General features: G+C 33.1%; 1 protein-coding gene across 2 annotated transcripts in view; it reads right to left on the reverse strand.

Annotated features, from left to right (window-relative positions):
* The window catches only part of LOC126885081 (serine-protein kinase ATM-like), a 624,001-nt gene that overhangs the window by 197,754 nt on the left and 407,128 nt on the right, over positions 1 to 19,119 (reverse strand). Inside the window, exon 34 of one of the 2 annotated variants that reach the window (XR_007698276.1) lies at positions 14,110 to 14,142. The exons of the other annotated variant lie outside the window; for it this stretch is intronic. The gene's annotated coding sequence lies outside the window, so the exon portion shown is untranslated. Of the gene's footprint in view, positions 1 to 14,109; positions 14,143 to 19,119 lie in introns of those variants that run through there. 2 annotated transcript variants of the gene reach the window in all.

Here is a 19,119-nt window from a genome sequence, read left to right on the forward strand (position 1 = left end):
ATGCAAAATAATAGCGTTGGTTTCCAAGGATGCATTGGAAGTCACCGCAACGCAATATCGCAGTGCCGGCATATGGACTGCGGTAGCCAATGCGGCGAGAAACATTAAATTGCGGTGGTGAAGTTTGGTGATTCGTTTTCTTTATATTGTAATAACTGATAAAATAGATATATATTATGTTTTATATTATAAAATTAACTTTATTTACATGTGTTTTTTTAGCATAATGTGTTTATATTATATATTTATTTTACAAATTATATTTGTTACCGGTGATGTTGTAACTGCAATGGAACCATCCGCTACTTCAGTATTGGCGGAGCATGGCCAGAAATACTTTATAAATATATAAATTTTTCCAATAAAAATAATAATTATATAAACAGGGTGGGCCAAAGAAAACCGTCCACCTCGATATGTGGCAGTAGTTATTACATTTTAAGGAAATGCTGAAACAGGTCGATTTTTATTTTTAAATTACAATTTTTTGATATTATATTTCATACTAGTGACGTCATCTATCTGAGCGTGATGACCTAATCGATAATTTTTTTAAATGGGAATAGGGGTCGTGCGGTAGCTCATTTGAAAAGGTGTTTAATTCTCTATTCAGTAACATAAACATGAATATAATTTTTTATACAGGATGGCAAAAAAAATAATTTTTGAATTAAATTAATTGACGCAAAAAGAAGAATGTATGTAATTTATTTAACTCAAAATGCATTCTACTGATGTCAGAAAATGGGGAAAAAATGTGTATTTGGCAAATAAACAATGCTTTTCACTTTAATTAAATGTTCAAACTGCCAAGAGGTAGGTGGGAGGCTATTTGTGATTTATTAAGAAAATTAGCTTTTAAGAAAATGCCCAAACAGGTCGATTTTTATTTTTATATTGCAATTTTTTGGTCATCCACCTGAGCGTGATGACGTAATCGATGATTTTTTTTGATATCATAGGGGTCGTGTGGGAGATTATTTGAAAGGATTTTTAATTCTCTATTCAGTAATATAAACATTAATATTGTTTATACAGGGTGACCAAAAAATAATTTTTGAATTAAATTAATTGAGGCAAAAAGAAGAATGTATGCCATTTATTTAACTCAAAATATATTGTACTGCTCTCAGAATATAGAAAAAAAAATATTTCACAAATAAACTTTTCTTTTCGCTTAAATTAAATCACAAATAGCCTCCCACCTACCTCTTGAAAGTTTGAACATTTAATTAAAGTGAAAAGCATTGTTTATTTGCCAAATAAACATTTTTTCCCCTTTTCTGACAGCAATAGAATGCATTTTGAGTTAAATATATTACATACGTTCTTCTTTTTGCGTCAATTAAGTTAATTAAAAAATTATTTTTTGGCCACCCTGTATAAAAAATTATATTCATGTTTATATTACTGAATAGAGAATTAAACACCCTTTCAAATGAGCTATCGCACGACTCCTATTCCCATTTAAAACAAATGATCGATTACATCATCACGCTCAGATAGATGACGTCACTAGTATGAAATATAATATCAAAAAATTGTAATTTAAAAATAAAAATCTACCTGTTTCAAGCATTTTCTTAAAATCTAATAACTGCTACCAAATATCGAGGTGGACTGTTTCCTTTGGCCCACCCTGTTTGTTTTGTATTTGATGTAGTCAATAGTAATGGAAATATGTACCTTACAAAGAGGCATAGTTTCTGCTCAGGAGTCAATGGATTTGGAACACGGTTTGATATGCACACAAATATCGTCTTTTATTGCTCTGAAACTACACACCCCCAACCTCCCCCCACCCTTATTAACTTATTTAAATTTCTCAAAAATACGAACTAGTTTTCTCAGGATTCGAAAATAAAATAAATGCTTTAAAAGCATTATCCCACCAAATTTTAAACATACGCATATCGAATGCGGTAGCGGATGCGGCGAGGAACATCCAGTCGACGATTTATTGCGCTAGTGAAGTGTGGTGCTGCGTTTCTTTTTACATTGTCTGATAAAATAGGTATAATATTTGATCTCGTAAAGTTAACGTTATTTAAAAGTGTTTTTTTAGCATAATGTGTTCTGAACTAAAACACATTGAATGGACAAGTGAGCAGGATGAAATATTGATAGATTTTGTTAGAACCCATGAATGTTTGTATAATGTTCAATGTAAAGATTACAGGAAAGTTCAACTAAAACAGAGTTTATGGAAAGAAATAGCCAAGATTCTTCAAATAACAGGTAATACATAACACAAATTCTAACTATTATCAAAAGTATTCATTTATATCTAATATTTTACATTGCCTTCATTAATTTTCTCGGTAATGCTGTTCCTGCCATGCTACAGCACCGGGTCCATTGAAATAAGTTTTAAATGTCTCACAAATTTGGACTGGTATATTTGCCCCACGTACATTGTTTTGAATTAGTGGCATTAAATTGTCTTTAGGTAGTGGAAATTTTTCCCTAGTATTAGTTGGCGGCGGAAATATATTTGCTTCTCGCAGAAGATTGTATAAGATGCAGGCACACATTATTAGTTTATCCGTGGTTTCGGGATGGGTAGCAATTGGCTGAAAAAATATTCGGAAAATGCACATAGAATACCAAAGGCGTTTTCAGTTGTCCTGCGAGCCCGAGAAAGTCGGTAGTTATAAATGGCTTTACTTTTATCACTCACTGATTGACTTCTTGGGTATGGTTTCATAAGATGTTCATGAAGAGCAAATTCCTCATCCCCCAGAATAACATGAGGTACCAGAATATTCATACCAGGCAGTGGTTGTGGCGGTGGTATATTAAATTCTTTTTGCAGAATCTTTTGTCTAAATGTGCTTTTTAAATATATGCCTAAAATGAAATATGTTTTTTTATAAGCATTAAAATTACGTTCATTGGGGAGGGATGGACTTTTCTTAAATTAAATCACAAATAGCCTCCCACCTACCTCTTGGCAGTTTGAACATTTAATTGAAGTGAAAAGCATTGTTTATTTGCCAAATACACATTTTTTCCCCCATTTTCTGACATCAGTAGAATGCATTTTGAGTTAAATAAATTACATACATTCTTCTTTTTGCGTCAATTAATTTAATTCAAAAATTATTTTTTTTGCCATCCTGTATAAAAAATTATATTCATGTTTATGTTACTGAATAGAGAATTAAACACCTTTTCAAATGAGCTACCGCACGACCCCTATTCCCATTTAAAAAAATTATCGATTAGGTCATCACGCTCAGATAGATGACGTCATTAGTATGAAATATAATATCAAAAAATTGTAATTTAAAAATAAAAATCGACCTGTTTCAGCATTTCCTTAAAATGTAATAACTACTGCCAAATATCGAGGTGGACGGTTTTCTTTGGCCCACCCTGTTTATATAATTATTATTTTTATTGGAAAAATTTATATATTTATAAAGTATTTCCGGCCATGCTCCGCCAATACTGAAGTAGCGGATGGTTCCATTGCAGTTACAACATCATCGGTAACAAATATAATTTGTAAAATAAATATATAATATAAACACATTATGCTAAAAAAACACATGTAAATAAAGTTAACTTTATAATATAAAACATAATATATATCTATTTTATCAGTTATTACAATATAAAGAAAACGAATCACCAAACTTCACCACCGCAATTTAATGTTTCTCGCCGCATTGGCTACCGCAGTCCATATGCCGGCATTGCGATATTGCGTTGCGGTGACTTCCAACGCATCCTTGGAAACCAACGCTATTATTTTGCATGGTACAGTTTTTTATGATGTCATTCATCGCATCGTTACGATCGTAAGGTGTCGGCACCGCTTTCGAGGAAACCAGCGCTTACTCCAACAACGTAAATATGTTAATGACGTGAGACACGGAAACACGTCCAACCTGCACTCAGAGATTTTTCAGAAAGTGGTAGACTCGCTCAAACGAAGCAGTTCTACGCTTCGTCATACGCTTCTAATCTTGAAGTAATGTTATGCAACAGCCCTTGCCGAAGTGAACAGAAATCTCACTTGTGATAAATGGTTTACAAGTATTTATTCTAGCCAGATTAGTAATTTAAGAAAAATTTGCAATCTTTTTTTTACAAAAGGTGTCTATATTTTGATTCCAAGCAACTTTTAACACTTTTCAATATTGTGAAAAATAAAGGTATACTTAGTAGGGGAGGAAAGTATGCTTGCAGTTACTCAAGCATTATGGGGACCTATTGGGTTGTGAAGAATAAGGCCTAAAACCAAAAAAAGTTAAGTTTTCATAAAATGGGAACTTTCCATTTTTTAATTCAATTTTCCATTTCCAACAATCGTTTTTTCGATTATAGCTCCATCTATCCATAATTCGAAAAAATGTCTCGAATAAAAATTACTTATTTTTACGTAAGGAATCCAAATTTGCAATAAAAAATGGACGCTCCTATTTAACATTTTAAAGTAACCCCCACCCCAATTTCGGCGGGGTCATGTTTGGTGTCATTCGATAGTGCTGTTTCCAGTGGTGTCATGGTGTGGGAACGCGTGGGAACGCCGTTCCCACACTGGTTAAGAAAAGAAAAAAAAATAAATAGAGAATTTAGGTTTTGTAAACAAAAATTAGCAGTGCGTTCCGGCACTGCTAATTTTGCCATGACACCACTGGCTGTTTCACATTATAAGAATTTAAACGTACGAGGGTTAGACAGCACGACGACAATCCAATGCTGGCGCATGTAATCATATGGAGCCTTTCTCACTAGACGGTTGTTGTAACGTTCGGGTGAAGTCGCCGTGTTTATGCCGTCCCTCGCTTACAACAACAGACGGCAGCCCTATGCTACGCACCCCGTAGCATAGGGGACTTAATGCATCCTTTCATATGATACTGTCGTTCAGTCGCACGAAGGTTGTTTCTTTGGTTGTTTGGTACATTATTTTCATTTACACTTTGTGGCTGTTTAAAGTAGGTGCATACATTTTATATTATGATGTCTCAGATTGATAGTGAAATATTAATAACATTAATTGAAGCGAGACCTGTTCATTGGGACAAGACAATAGAAATATATAAAGATAGAAACTTGACGAGAAATGCTTGGAATGGTGTATGCCGTGTACTTAACAGTGCACGAATTAATTTGAATTAATTAATTTGACGAATTAGGTGATAAAGAAAAAAACCGGTTCCTCTTAGTTCTCTTTCTTCGATGATAAAGTAAACACAACGCTATAATTTGATTTCGCTCCATATAAAATTATACCTTTTATTCTACGAAATTTTATTTAGTTTCATAGGGTAAACAACTCGGTGAAAACTGGAGTAGGGCTATGGTCACGTCTTGTGTGAAATTATTGTTAGATTGTTAGATTGTATGAGCTAATTAGATAAGCTAATCCAAGATCCCACAAATAACTTAGTAGAACAACGATTATAAAAACAAATTAAGGCTTTTAATTAAAAACATAAGAAATAATATATGACAAAATAGAAATTGCAAATGAATTAAATACGCATTACAGTACATTAGGACAAAAGTATGGACAAAAAATACCCATGTGTAATGATACATATCAGACATCGTATCATGTACCTACCTCAGCCACAAAGTGTAAATAAAAATAATATACCAAACAACACAGCAAAATATCTTCGTGCGACTCAATGCTTATTGTATGAAAAGGATAGGTGCGTCAAAACTATCGCACGAGAAAACCCTCGCACGTTCAAAATTCTTATAATGTGAAACAAGAGTTTTGAAAAATATTGAATACAAGTATTTCCAGTTTTTTGATCTGTTGTTCATTTCGCGAAATATCGCGGGGTTCGTATACCTATTTAAAATTTTAAATTTACCCCCACCCCTCTCCGTGGGGGGTCGTTTTTGGTATCATTCGATAGATTTTTGAAAAATGTTGAACACGTAGTTTTTAGTTTTTCGATCTGACGTTCATTTCGCGAAATATTCGCTTATTTGTGAAACTTTGTGACTCGCCCATTTCCTGCTCAAATCATCAGATTTTTTAAATATACCTACGCACTGTTCTGCATAGTTTTTCTAAGGATAGATTTTTCGGACACCCCTTAGCAAACTCCCCTCTATTAGAAGCTAATATAATATGGTAGAGGTGCATTTACAGGGTACAAGGTTTCTCTCCTTGTGATAATCTGACGCGCTCGTGTTACTGCAAAAATCACCGCTTGGGCTCCCCTACCAGTAGGTTTAACGAAATTCATATTTTATCAGATATCCCGTATAAGATCGATAAAATTTGACATCTGATGGTTAAATCTGGGGGCAGTGCCGGTTTAACCTAACTTCGGGCCCTGGGCGCTGAATATTTAGGGGCCCCCTTAATTGCTATTCGTAGTCAGATTTTTTTAAAAGAACACACATCCATGTATTTATACCCGTAAAATCCATACACAATTTTTAGCAAACAAGAAGAATAGCAAACGTAAAAAATATTCCAAAAAATACATTTAAAAATGTATAAAAAACAGAAAATTACACAAAACAACACATGACAAACAAAAAAATATATTATAAAAAATACATATGACAAAAATTATATCACTTTTTTGCTTGACTAGGCATTAGCAATCTGTCAGATAATACTATCACAATTCAGTTGCTCCAGGTCTTCAATTTCGATAATACAATAGTGATATGCGTCTACATTTTCTTGACCCAAATCTGGCGTTAAATATACTTTTATTCTTTTTAAAGCCGAAAAAGGCCGCTCGCCTGATGCATTAGAAGTTGGTATCGTGAACTAAGCTTGCAGTAAAGGTAAAATATTGGGAAATGTTGCCTTTACAATCTTTACATCCATGATGACACCAAATTTTATAAATGTTTATTCAATTTTTGGCATAATGTTATAGAATGGGTAATTTCGGTATGCAAATTCTCTTTGGTTTCATCAACATATTTTTTATATTTCACATATAGAGTATTAATTGACGTCTTGATTGCTTCTTTCTCTAGCGTAGAAAATCATCTAACAGCTGATGTAACATCTTTGTAGCATATATCCCCGTCTTCGCAAAAAATATTTTTGGCTTCTAGTTCAGTTTCGCTTATATATTTCTTACGTCTCAAACAAATCTCAAAATAGATGTCATTATTTCTACTCCAATTGACACGTTTAAGTCCACAGTTTCTTTACTTCACGTATTGCTTTTTGCATTAACTCATTCCAAAGTTTTTGACAATATCAGTGTCAATAGAGCTGTCTCAAAGATTTTATTCAGCAGTGTCTTGGCTTCATTTTTAATTGTTAATTTTTCGTCTCTGTTATTGCTTAACTGAAAAAAAAAGTTAGGTTTGATGGATCCCTAGTTCTTAACTAAAGCATCTACAGCGTCAAAAGTTTCTACAAGCTTTGATATCATTACTTCCAAGAATTTATTGCAAAATTTGGTGAGACAGATAGCTAACTGAACCTTTTCATTTATTCGCATTTCGCTGTAAATGCTCAGCTAAGAAGTAGTCAAATTTAGCCTAGTATACAAGGCAACTTAAGTAATTTCCTTTATGATGACTCGTTAAATCCTCATTGCATCAACGGAAAACTAGTCCTTGAGAAGTAAGTTATTTAGTAGTAACAACAATTCTTCTTAGGACGTTTATCCAATAGTCAGCTTCGCATTTTACTTGCTCTTTCAAGGCAGCGTTTACAACTCCAATCAATGATGATCTTGTTATTAATGTAACCATAGAGTTCAGATGAAATTTACTTTCTTCGTGAGATTTGAGCAAAATATTCAAATGTTTCCAATGGGCCCATCAAAACTCAGTTAAACTATTTTTTCAAATGAAAATAATTTGCAAGGGTAACAATAAACAGCTTTAACACTTTCGTCATATATTAGCCAATCTCTCTTTTCTTTGCCTCCATTGGGTTTTTCTCTATAAAAGTTGCTTTTATTTAATCTACTATAATAAGCTTTTTCTCCATCTTCAAACGTTTTTTTACAATGTTCTAAGCAATCACTTTTTTGTTTAAAAGTTCACAGTTTTTATAAAGTCATCAGTCTTAAAATCAGACCAGTTCGAAATCGCAGGTATTTCGTCGTCTTCTTTTTTCTATTATGGAAAATACGTAGATTATTTAGAGGACTTTATTTTTTTATTAGTAAAAGGAACGAGCCTTACGGGCCCCTCCGGGGCCCGGGCCCCTGGGCGCCCGCCCCAAGCGCCCAGTGCATAAACCGGCACTGTTGGGGGGTCTTTAGATTGTATAGACCATGCAGAAACTTTTATGAATAATAACTTTTTCGGTTAATAAAATTTTAAAATAAAATAAATATGAAGGACTTTCTTTGTTGCCATCTATAAGACGATAGTAAACATATCACATCTCTTATTTGTCTGCAGATTTATGTAATGTAATGAGAAGAAAACTGTGTGCGGCGCAGAACGCAACTCATCTAATTCCAACTCAAGGAGAGACAGGTCATATACATCCATATTGTATACAGCCACTTTATCGAAAGAACCAACTCATCAACTGGACATTTCATATACATTCACATTAACGCCGGATTAGCTTGCTCGACAGTATTATAATTTATTACCGTTTTTCTTCTATATCAGTGACTAAATCGTTAAGAGGGAAAATTTGATTGGCTAAATTTCTATAAAAATAAATTCATGTTTTTATAATCTTTATATATGTATATAATTTAAACATTTGGTTTGAGAGGGGGGGCCAATAGCCCACATCGCCCCCTCTCCGTGGAACCGCCACTGTTCTAAATTTACTAAGCATTTTAATAGTTATTTATGATATAAGTGTTAAAAGTACACGTTTAAGGCACGCATGTGAAAGTTTGCAGAAGGAGCGATAGCGAGTTCTGCAATTCACATGAGTGCCTTAAAATTGTACTTTTTAACACGCATATCATACAATATTTTTTCTACAAACGTAATTACAGAACAATATCTACAAAAACTTTTACTTAAACGTGACTGACATTCCATTTTTATATTTTTTTGACATTAGGTACATCAAAATTGTCTATACGGTCAATACGAACTGCAGTGCCTTAAAAATATTTTAAAGCACTAGTGCCTTAAAGTAGCATTTTTAACGCTCGTATGGAGTGCTAAAAATTGCATTTTTAACACGGTTGTAGAAAAAGTTGTTTAAAACTCAATGGCATTTATAAACTATACTCCATCTAATTTACTTACCGTTGCACATCATCTGCGTCATAGGCCGTGACGACACATAATACCAACACGAAATATTTAGGCGGTAGGTGTGTTCTTTTTTAGAATCACTTTGCCGAGTACACTGGCATTACAGAAACTAGACATATTTTATACACGTAGAAATAATATTTAAAGATTTCTGTTAATGTTAACTTAAGGGCACCCAAAGTCCCATTTAACGACAATGTTAACATTATGTCATATAGCTCTGTAACCAAAGCACTTAGAGACCTAATATTTTGAAACTACATGTATTGTTTAGTCCCGCGTAGATTTTTGTAAAGTTAGAGTGAAAGAAACATTTATTTTAAAAATTTTTAAAATACTCTTACAAAAAAACCCAAAAATGTTTAGATTTTATTATTTATTTAACTTGTTTTTGTACATGTTTCAATAAAAATTTACGCGGGACTAGATATTATCTATCTACAATTACTGTAAAAATTTGGACCTTTTATCATCTCAGGAAACAAAAATATCTGACATTAAAAGTTAAAAACCTAGTATTCGGGAAATCGCAAAAACATAAAACACTCTAATAGGCTATAAAGCTACCGGTACACGGTAAGTTGAGTGCAGACGTTCAGAAAACAAATAGTTTTGTAACCATGGATATTTTATGCTATAATGTGTTATATATTATATCGTTGGAAAGAGAAGATTTCAGAGAATAATTTTCAATCATAACCCAAAAAAGTTAAAAAGTTAAATTTTCGGACTTTGGGTGCCCTTAAAAAAATACACAATAATATGATTCATTTAATTTGTATAAATGGATTATAAAGCGTTTTTATGAAGCACATTTGTTCGGAATACACTGTAACTATAATCGAACGAAGGTAATATTTTGGCATAAATTGCATATAGTTATATATTAGCATAGAGAGAGTGTCATTCAGAGCGAAGTGACGACACCATTTTTTTATTTGGATTAGTGCTGTTTCACTCTTACGCATAGTAAAGCTGCAACAGTTGTCCTCCCCTTCCGTACCTATACTCACACTAAGGGCCGGTTGTTCGAACGCTAATCAACAATGATCACTATCAAATATTTAATTACTGTCACCAAAACTGTCAATGTCAACTTTTATTGGGTTGCTGAAAACATAATTTATTATAATTATGAGATTAGTTAATCAATTAACATAACAATTATTAACATAATTGATTAAGTAATTTCATAATTGTAATCAATTATGTTTTCAGCAACCCAAACGACAGTTGGTGACAATAATTAAATATTTGATAATGATCATTGTTGATTAGCGTTCGAACAACCGGCCCTTAATGTCATCTTAGTTTCTCGATACAATGTGTTAGAAAGAGATGCCGCAAACCAGTCCATGAGATCTTGTCGTCCGGAAGCGCGGAAGGTAGGCTCACTCTATGTTAATATATACCTCTATGATAAATTCGTAACATTTATTTGACAGTTGCGGTGATGACGCTTCATATTTGTTTATATTCTTTACTATAAGTATTTGTTTCATTATACTTACTGTTTTTATTATGTACTTTAACGTAAAAACCGCGTCCCACCATCAAATAATTTTATCAAACTGGTTTGAGCAAACTGAAAGTGACAGTTAGTGACGTCACATCCTGAATGTTCATTGTGGATAATAATGAAAAAATTTAATTTTAAATAAAGTACAAACAAGTTAGACAACTCAATACAAAAAATTTGATCAAACTAGACGGATAGTGAGAGCACAGATTTTTAGAATTTCAAAAAAACTGCAATTGTGACGTCACTTTGACGTACTTCCTCAAGTACGTCAAGTTTGCTCAAACTGTTTGATCAAATTATTTGATGGTGAGACGCGGCCTTAAGATTATTAACTTAATTATTGTTTTCTATTTCTAAAGTTTTTATTTATTTACATTGAATATTAATTTATTTTGCTGTAGGTATAATCCACTTCCGCAAAAATTGTGTGATGTATTTGATTTAAAATGAATTCAAGAATTTTTTGTAATTGGGCAACAATGTCAACTTAGATCTCTAACGTAGATAATGACGTGCAACGATAAGTAAATTAGACGGACTGTAGGTATATCTCGCGGTTCTTAGACATTACTACGGTTCACGGTTATTAGACTTTATTACGGTTGTCTTGTCCGACGGTGGTGGGGAGACTTATATTTTTGACTTTACGTCACAAGAGTTTACGTTCCCATATTTTTAAATGATTTTCGATCATTGAATGTGTGTTATTGTGTATATATGTGTATTATTTTTGTTATTATGAAATAATTAGACAAATAGTACACATTTTATCTTATACCGGGTGGTGAATCGTAAAAAGGGCCATAGGAAACTCAATGTAAAATTCTGAATTGTTGAATTCCTGCTTCCCTAATTATTTTACATCAAAAGTGATGAGAGAATACTTGTAGAGTTAAAATCTGTATTAAAATCAAAAGTTAAAATTGTTCTACGATTTAAATGCATTCCAAAATTTTGAAAAATATGATACATTTGCCACAATAGGTATGCGTGTAAAAGTAAGGCCACACGTTACTATTTAACTGACAATGCTCACACCATTGACTGAATAAAAAAATGTTTATTATTAATCCTTTCTCCTCAACTGAGGGTATCTTATCAACTGTATTTTTTTTAAACAATAGATGATAAAATAAAAATATTGACAGTTCAAAAATGTGAACATCATTGCATTGTGTGTGGCCTAAGTTTGGGCTGAAAACTAAAATGTATTACATTTTTACAAAATTTTGGAATATGTTTAATTACGTAGACCAATTTTAACAGTTATTTCCAATACAGATTTCAATCCTCTACAAATAGTTTCTAATGTCTTTTGATGTACAATAATTATTAGGGAAGCTGGAATTCAACAGTTCAGAATTTTACATTGAGTTAATGCAAAATTTTGACGCATGTCAAAATTCTCAATGTGTTTTAATTGTATTCATTTTTTTCGAATCCTGAGAAAACTAATAAATATTTTTGAAAAATTTAAACTCAGAATGAAAGACTACATTACTACCGAGGGCTGAAAGTCCCTGAAAACTTCTATAATGTTTATTTTAATAAGTTACAGGGCTGAAAATAAAAGAGAAGTGTGATATTTAATTTCAAATATTTCATTCAATAGAATCTGCTTGTTTATTCTAAGGGGCTTTCCGCCCTCGGTAATAATGTAATCTTGCATCCTGCGTTTAAATTTTTCTAAAATACTTGGTTTTCTCAGGATTCGAAAAAAATCATATTACGATTCAAATGACAGTAAACTCTCGTGACGTAATCTCACCCTTAATGTTCATTGGTTAGTCAATTTAGGCAACCGTAGTAATGGGTGCGTTCGGACGACCATAGCGGCTGGCTGCCAGCAGAAATCGGCTGAGTGTTTGCATCCAGCCGTGATAGGGAAAGCTTAGTAAATGGGTGCATTCAGCAGACGCAATCGCTAACTAATCGATTAGTAATCGATTTGTGATTTACATGCTGAATGCCACAATTTATGTGGCATTCAGCAGAAAATCACTAATCGATTAGTTAGCGATTGCGTCTGCTGAATGCACCCAATCTCTCAGCGGCTGGCTTCCAGCGGTGACGTCTGACAGCTACTGCTGGCTCAGCTGTCCAGCCGCTGTGGTCGTCCGAACGCACCCAATGTCTAAGAACCGTGACTACGGTTGCCTAAATCGACTAACCAATGAACATTAAGGGTGAGATTACGTCACGAGAGTTTACTGTCATTTGAATTGTAATATGATTTTTTTCGAATCCTGAGAAAACCAAGTATTTTAGAAAAACTTAAACGCAGGATGCAAGATTACATTATTACCGAGGGCGGAAAGCCCCGTAGAATAAACAAGCAGATTCTATTGAATGAAATATTTGAAATTAAATATCACACTTCTCTTTTATTTTCAGCCCTGTAACTTATTAAAATAAACATTATAGAAGTTTTCAGGGACTTTCAGCCCTCGGTAATAATGTAGTCTTTCATTCTGAGTTTAAAATTTTCAAAAATATTTATTAGTATTCTCAGGACTCGAAAAAAATGAATACAATTAAAACACATTGAGAATTTTGACATGCGTCAAAGTTTTGCATTAACTCAATGTAAAATTCTGAACTGTTGAATTCCAGCTTCCCTAATAATTATTTTACATCAAAAGACATTAGAAACTATTTGAAGAGGATTGAAATCTGTATTGGAAATAACTGTTAAAATTGGTCTACGTAATTAAACATATTCCAAAATTTTGTAAAAATGTAATACATTTTAGTTTTCAGCCCAAACTTAGGCCACACACAATGCAATAATGTTCACATTTTTGAACTGTCAATATTTTTATTTTATCATCTATTGTTTAAAAACAATACAGTTGATAAGATACCCTCAGTAGGACTTTTCATCGATTGTCATTTGTTTCGAGCTTCTGTCATGTGTCACATAATATTAATATATCTATGTCATACGTCTGTGGTTTGTATTATTGTAGATACCAATAACGTATGTCGTAGATATATTTATATTATGTGACATATGACAGAAGCTCGAAACAAATGACTGTGAATGAAAAGCCCTGTTGCGGAGAAAGGATAGGGCTTTTCATTCACAGTCATTTGTTTCGAGCTTCTGTCATCATATGTTGTATAATCCGTGTATATTTAATGTTATACACAGATTAAACAATAATTGTTTCCGAGACGCTAATTGTTTCCGGACGTCTGCGGCTCTGCGGTCCCTCCGGTGAGTACCGATCCCACAAGGACAGAAACTATTATCCATTTATTAATTTATAAGAAATTTTTCATTTATTATAAATTAATAAATGGATAATAGTTTCTGTCCTTATGCGATCGGTACTCACCGGAGGGACCGCAGACGTTCGGAAACAATTAGAGTCTCTTTGCAAAGACAATGACGTCGACTTTGCAAAGTAACAAGACACTTACTCAACACACACACTACACATTACTCCCCTGACTTAGTGATAAGTTATTGGCTCCGTGCGTCTCCCCTCTACTTACAGTCACGTGACACGCTGTCAGATCTTGTCAGGACGTTTTAACATTGAGTCTTAGGGGATTATTTTGTTAAACTTGAATATTTTAATTTGTAGTGATAATAACCGAATACAATTGTTAGAATTCATTAGTTATTAATTTATACTGTAATTTATAGTGCCTGCGATAGTGAGGTTATGTATACAAAATCAAACTGATAATCAATATTGGAAATAGAAGAATTTATATCAGATTAAGTGCGTTTTTATTTTCTGTTTATATTAATACATAATATCACTAGCGTGACACGCATTTTTTTTAAATGTCTCATTTAAACATACACAAAGCGTCCTGATAAAATTTCAAAAAACCGCCACCATGAGCAGGTCGGTCGATTTTGCTTTGACACTTTGTTAACGCTCAGAGCGAATACAATTACGTGGCTAAAGGTTCTAGTTCTAAACCAAAGCCAGAATCAGAGAAAAAAAAAGATTAAACAACATATGACAGCAGTTCGAAACAAATGACAGTCGATGAAAAGCCCTATTAAATCAATAATTAATGAATAATTTGCACTAATATATTACAATAAATATGAGCCGGCACTATATAAAATTGAATAATTTAAACTAAATTACAATAAATATGGAAATACACTTTTCTTTCAGCGTAATCCCTTTTACATACAAGTATTTATATTAGGTAAATTACGTAAATAATATTTTATTACGTAAATTAAATGAAATTCTCTTTTCGCCTTTTCTAGTTTTTCTAGCAATGGACCGTGATAGTGTGACGTCGAAACGTCAAAAAGGTTTCCAAACAAAGCAACTGTCAATTGATTATACACGTGAATTGTGTAATCATTTTTAATTATTTTGTTTTAACAATCATCTGCCCATTTTTTCTAAAGACACAATCCATGTTAGTCATATCAATCATATTGCTTTTAATTTTATAAATGTCCTTACACAAAATCAAGGATTTACTCACTACATAGTACTTACTGCGTTTCTTCAGGTTTACCAGTCCTATTTGGAAATATGGTGGGAAATATACTATAAGCATTGATTACAATCACGGGTACCCAACACATTACCATTTTGTAAAAATTACACATCCTACAAGCAATATATATATATATATATATATATATATATATATATATATATATATATATATATATATATATATATATATATATAAGATGTAGATCTTTGAAACACACTCAGTGAACCAAAGATCCAAGGTTATTGATGTAACGACCACTCGTACGAAATCAAATAGATGAAATAGATGGTGTTTAAATTAAAAATTTAAATTAAAAAAAAAAAAACCGAAATGGTGGATGTGTGAATTGTTCGTAAGGGGATTTTTCCACATTCTCTATTTCATCTATTTGATATATATATATATATATATATATATATATATATATATATATTCTCTTTTCGCCTTTTCTAGCAATGGACTGTGATAGTGTGACGTCGAAACGTCAAAAAGGTTTCCAAACAAAGCAACTGTCAATTGATTATACACGTGAATTGTGTAATCATTTTTTATTATTTTGTTTTAACAATCATCTGCCCATTTTTTCTAAAGACACAATCCATGTTAGTCATATCAATCATATTGCTTTTAATTTTATAAATGTCCTTACACAAAATCAAGGATTTACACACTACATAGCACTTACTGCGTTTCTTCAGGTTTACCAGTCCTATTTGGAAATATGGTGGGAAATATACTATAAGCATTGATTACAATCACGGGTACCCAACACATTACCATTTTGTAAAAATTACACATCCTACAAGCAATATATATATATATTTACGGCCAGCTATCAAAGTGAGACCTCACCGACTACCCTACCAAATGAGGACACCCTTAAATCGACGTAATACGTGAGCCGCATTCAGATTTATATAATGTTTGAATAATATCGAAAGTGTTTTTCACCAATATACTCCGAAAATATTATTAAGGAAGAAGTTTTTTTTTTGGAATATATTGTTACCATGTGAGGACCAACTAAATAACTATCAAAGAGAGGACCGCATGAGTTTTTACCTGAAATGTAACCAAGTGAGGTCCTTGATGGATATACAGCGCGCTAAGTGAGACCCAGCAAATCATGTAAGAGGGGTAAATCTATTTTTAGAACAACTACATAATATTGAGATATTATATTCGTGTTATCGTGTTTAGTTCTTAATGTGAAGTTAGGAAATTACAGTTGAAACAATTTTTAAATAAAATAAGAAGTCTGAGGCGACTTAGATTTGCAGGTAAGTTGTTTCTATTTTATTAGAGTATTTTTATTTATTCTTTTTATAAAAATTAATCTTGTTATTTTAAAGGATGTGTTTTGAATTTCTCTAAAAAATTAAACTACAGGTAATTGTAGGTCTAAATTTGATGGGTGGTGGCGGTGCAGTTGATTTTAATTCTAAATGGGATCAAGTAGCTTTATTAAGTTATACTTCCATTTTTGATTTGGCCTGCCTCGTCTTTTATTCGTTGATCCTCCCATTTCCTCTGTCTGTTTTCGTGTCTTTTGTTTTCGTATTTTTTGTGAATTATCCAGTTCTCGCTTGCATATATGTATTATTGTCGTTAATGTTGTATATTCTCTCATTTTAAAGTAATACCCGGTGAAAAACCGAATAAGTTATTATATCTCTGAAAAAAATAATCGAAAGAAAAACAACTATTGTTTGTTTTAAATTCTCCAATATTCATGATTTCTTTAATTTAATATTGGTTAATGACTCTTACACTCACTGAAATAATTTAAGAAAATGTGATAGGCTGAACTGGCCATTTTGATGATTTTGAAAATAAGCACGTCTTGTTTGTTGAATTGGGGAATCCTATTAGAAATAAAAAAATTAGTGGGTATTAATCAGCTGTGCAGTAGGGTGGGCCGAAAAAATATTTTTTTATTCGATCGAAACGGGGTAGGTTTTAAAAGTTGCATTTGGGGTCCTAAAAGAAAACTGCCAAATATTTTTGCTGAAAAAAAATATCTTCAGTCTGCGCATTTGACTTAAAATTTCAGTTTTTTTGGTAAAAAGTAACTTTTTGGAAATAATTTTGTACACATTAAGAAATGAGATAGAATGACCGGGTAGCGTTATATATTTGTTAACACTAATAGAATAACCCCAAACAGTTTCATTTGTCTTATGCAACATCTTCAGTGTGCGCAAGTACCACCATTTTGTGTGAAAATTTGATATTTATACCGGTCGCCTTTTTAAAGGGATTAGTCGTAGATATATTTGAAAGATCAAAAATAGTTGCGTTTAAGTTAGGTAAATTACATTAAAACAATATAGAATTGAAATCAGATAGAGGTTGTCAGTACGGGCACAGTATAAAGAGGGACAGTAGAACCACTCTCCGAAAAATTGGAAGTAAAATTTTCAGTCGCGCATGGCGACCGCGCAATATTCGCAGTCGCTTTTGCCCCACTCTCGCATAGAAACGTACGGATTTTAACAGGAAAAACCCGCATCCACCACTGGTGAATTACCAAATTGCGTACTGCCGGTATTACTTCTTGAGATCAGAGTGCCGACATGGAAGTGGTTTTACTGTCCCTCTTTATACTGTGGTACGGGCTTGTCGAGGCGGTGCGCTTAGTCAACCCCACCCCTTTCCACCTAAGCAGACAAGTTGAGACCTGTATCTGTACCGTCGAGTCGAGACCTGTCGGCAGCGCCCTACTTCGCAGTTCACAGTAGTACAACATTTGTGTTGCGGAAAGGTTGTGTCTGTATTTGCAGTGCATTGTGCGAGTGTAGTTCTGTTTTAATTTAAAACCAAAGTAATTATTTTTAAGTGCTAGGATTAGTTAAGGACCGGTCGTGCGATGGCGTTAAGGACCAGAGATCGTGACAATCGAATTATAGGGAGTGACAAACAGTTTAGTGATACAATGTTACCGACCATAATTGATGTTATGAGACACTATAACTATGTGTGGCACGATCTTCAACTTAAGGAAAACGGTAAGAATCCAGATTTCTCTCGCGTAGCTGAAGAAACGTTGGATAAAGTTCAATTGATCTGGCGTAAAGCTTCAATCCCTATGATATCTTACAAAACTATGAGAGATATGTTGAAAAGAAGCTTAGATGAAATGAAAGCTCTAAATAAATCTTTCGAAAGGGATCAACATAAGCAAACATTCTCTTCTCATCTTAGCAAGTTTTTGGAAAAGTCTGCCAAGTTATTTGATGTGTGCACTTGTAAATGTAGTGACTTAAACTCTTGTAGTTATGTTCGTGAAAAAAAGGTCCCTGTAATGGAGCGCGAGTTCTTAATAGACCAAGGAACTGTACGCCAAATGATGATTGGTAATATAGACCTAAAAAGTACGGCACAAAATAAAAAACGAATTATAAGAAAAGAGAAAGAAACCATGAAGGGACAGGAAAAGGAAGAAAAAGAAAAGAAAGAAGTTGACGACAACTTAGACTTCCATCACGATACAGACGAAACCGTTTTGCCACAAATCCCTTCTAAAAATAATACTACAGAAACAGAGCAAACCAGAATTAATATAGGTACTTTTGCTAGAACGTGTGATAGATATGGGATACCAGATAGGCCTGCAGCGGCTTTAGCATTTGTTTTGTTGAAAGATATGGGAATAAAAGAGACGTCTCAAAGTAGCCCAGTTTTTGACAAAAATAAAGTCAGACGGGAAAGAGTAAAGATTCGTAAGGAAATTTTAAGCAAAGATTTAGATGAAACCAATTTATTGCAAGCGCTTTATTTTGATGGAAGAATTGACAAGACCTATTTCATTGAAACTAGTGAAGACGAGAAAAACATCGTCGTGTCCATAAAGAAGATCATTTATCTATTATTCAAGAACCAGGATCAAAATATGTAGGGCACGTCAAACCATT

The sequence above is a fragment of the Diabrotica virgifera genome, chromosome 5 (assembly GCF_917563875.1).
Source record: "Diabrotica virgifera virgifera chromosome 5, PGI_DIABVI_V3a".
Classification (NCBI taxonomy): Eukaryota; Metazoa; Arthropoda; class Insecta; order Coleoptera; family Chrysomelidae; genus Diabrotica; species Diabrotica virgifera.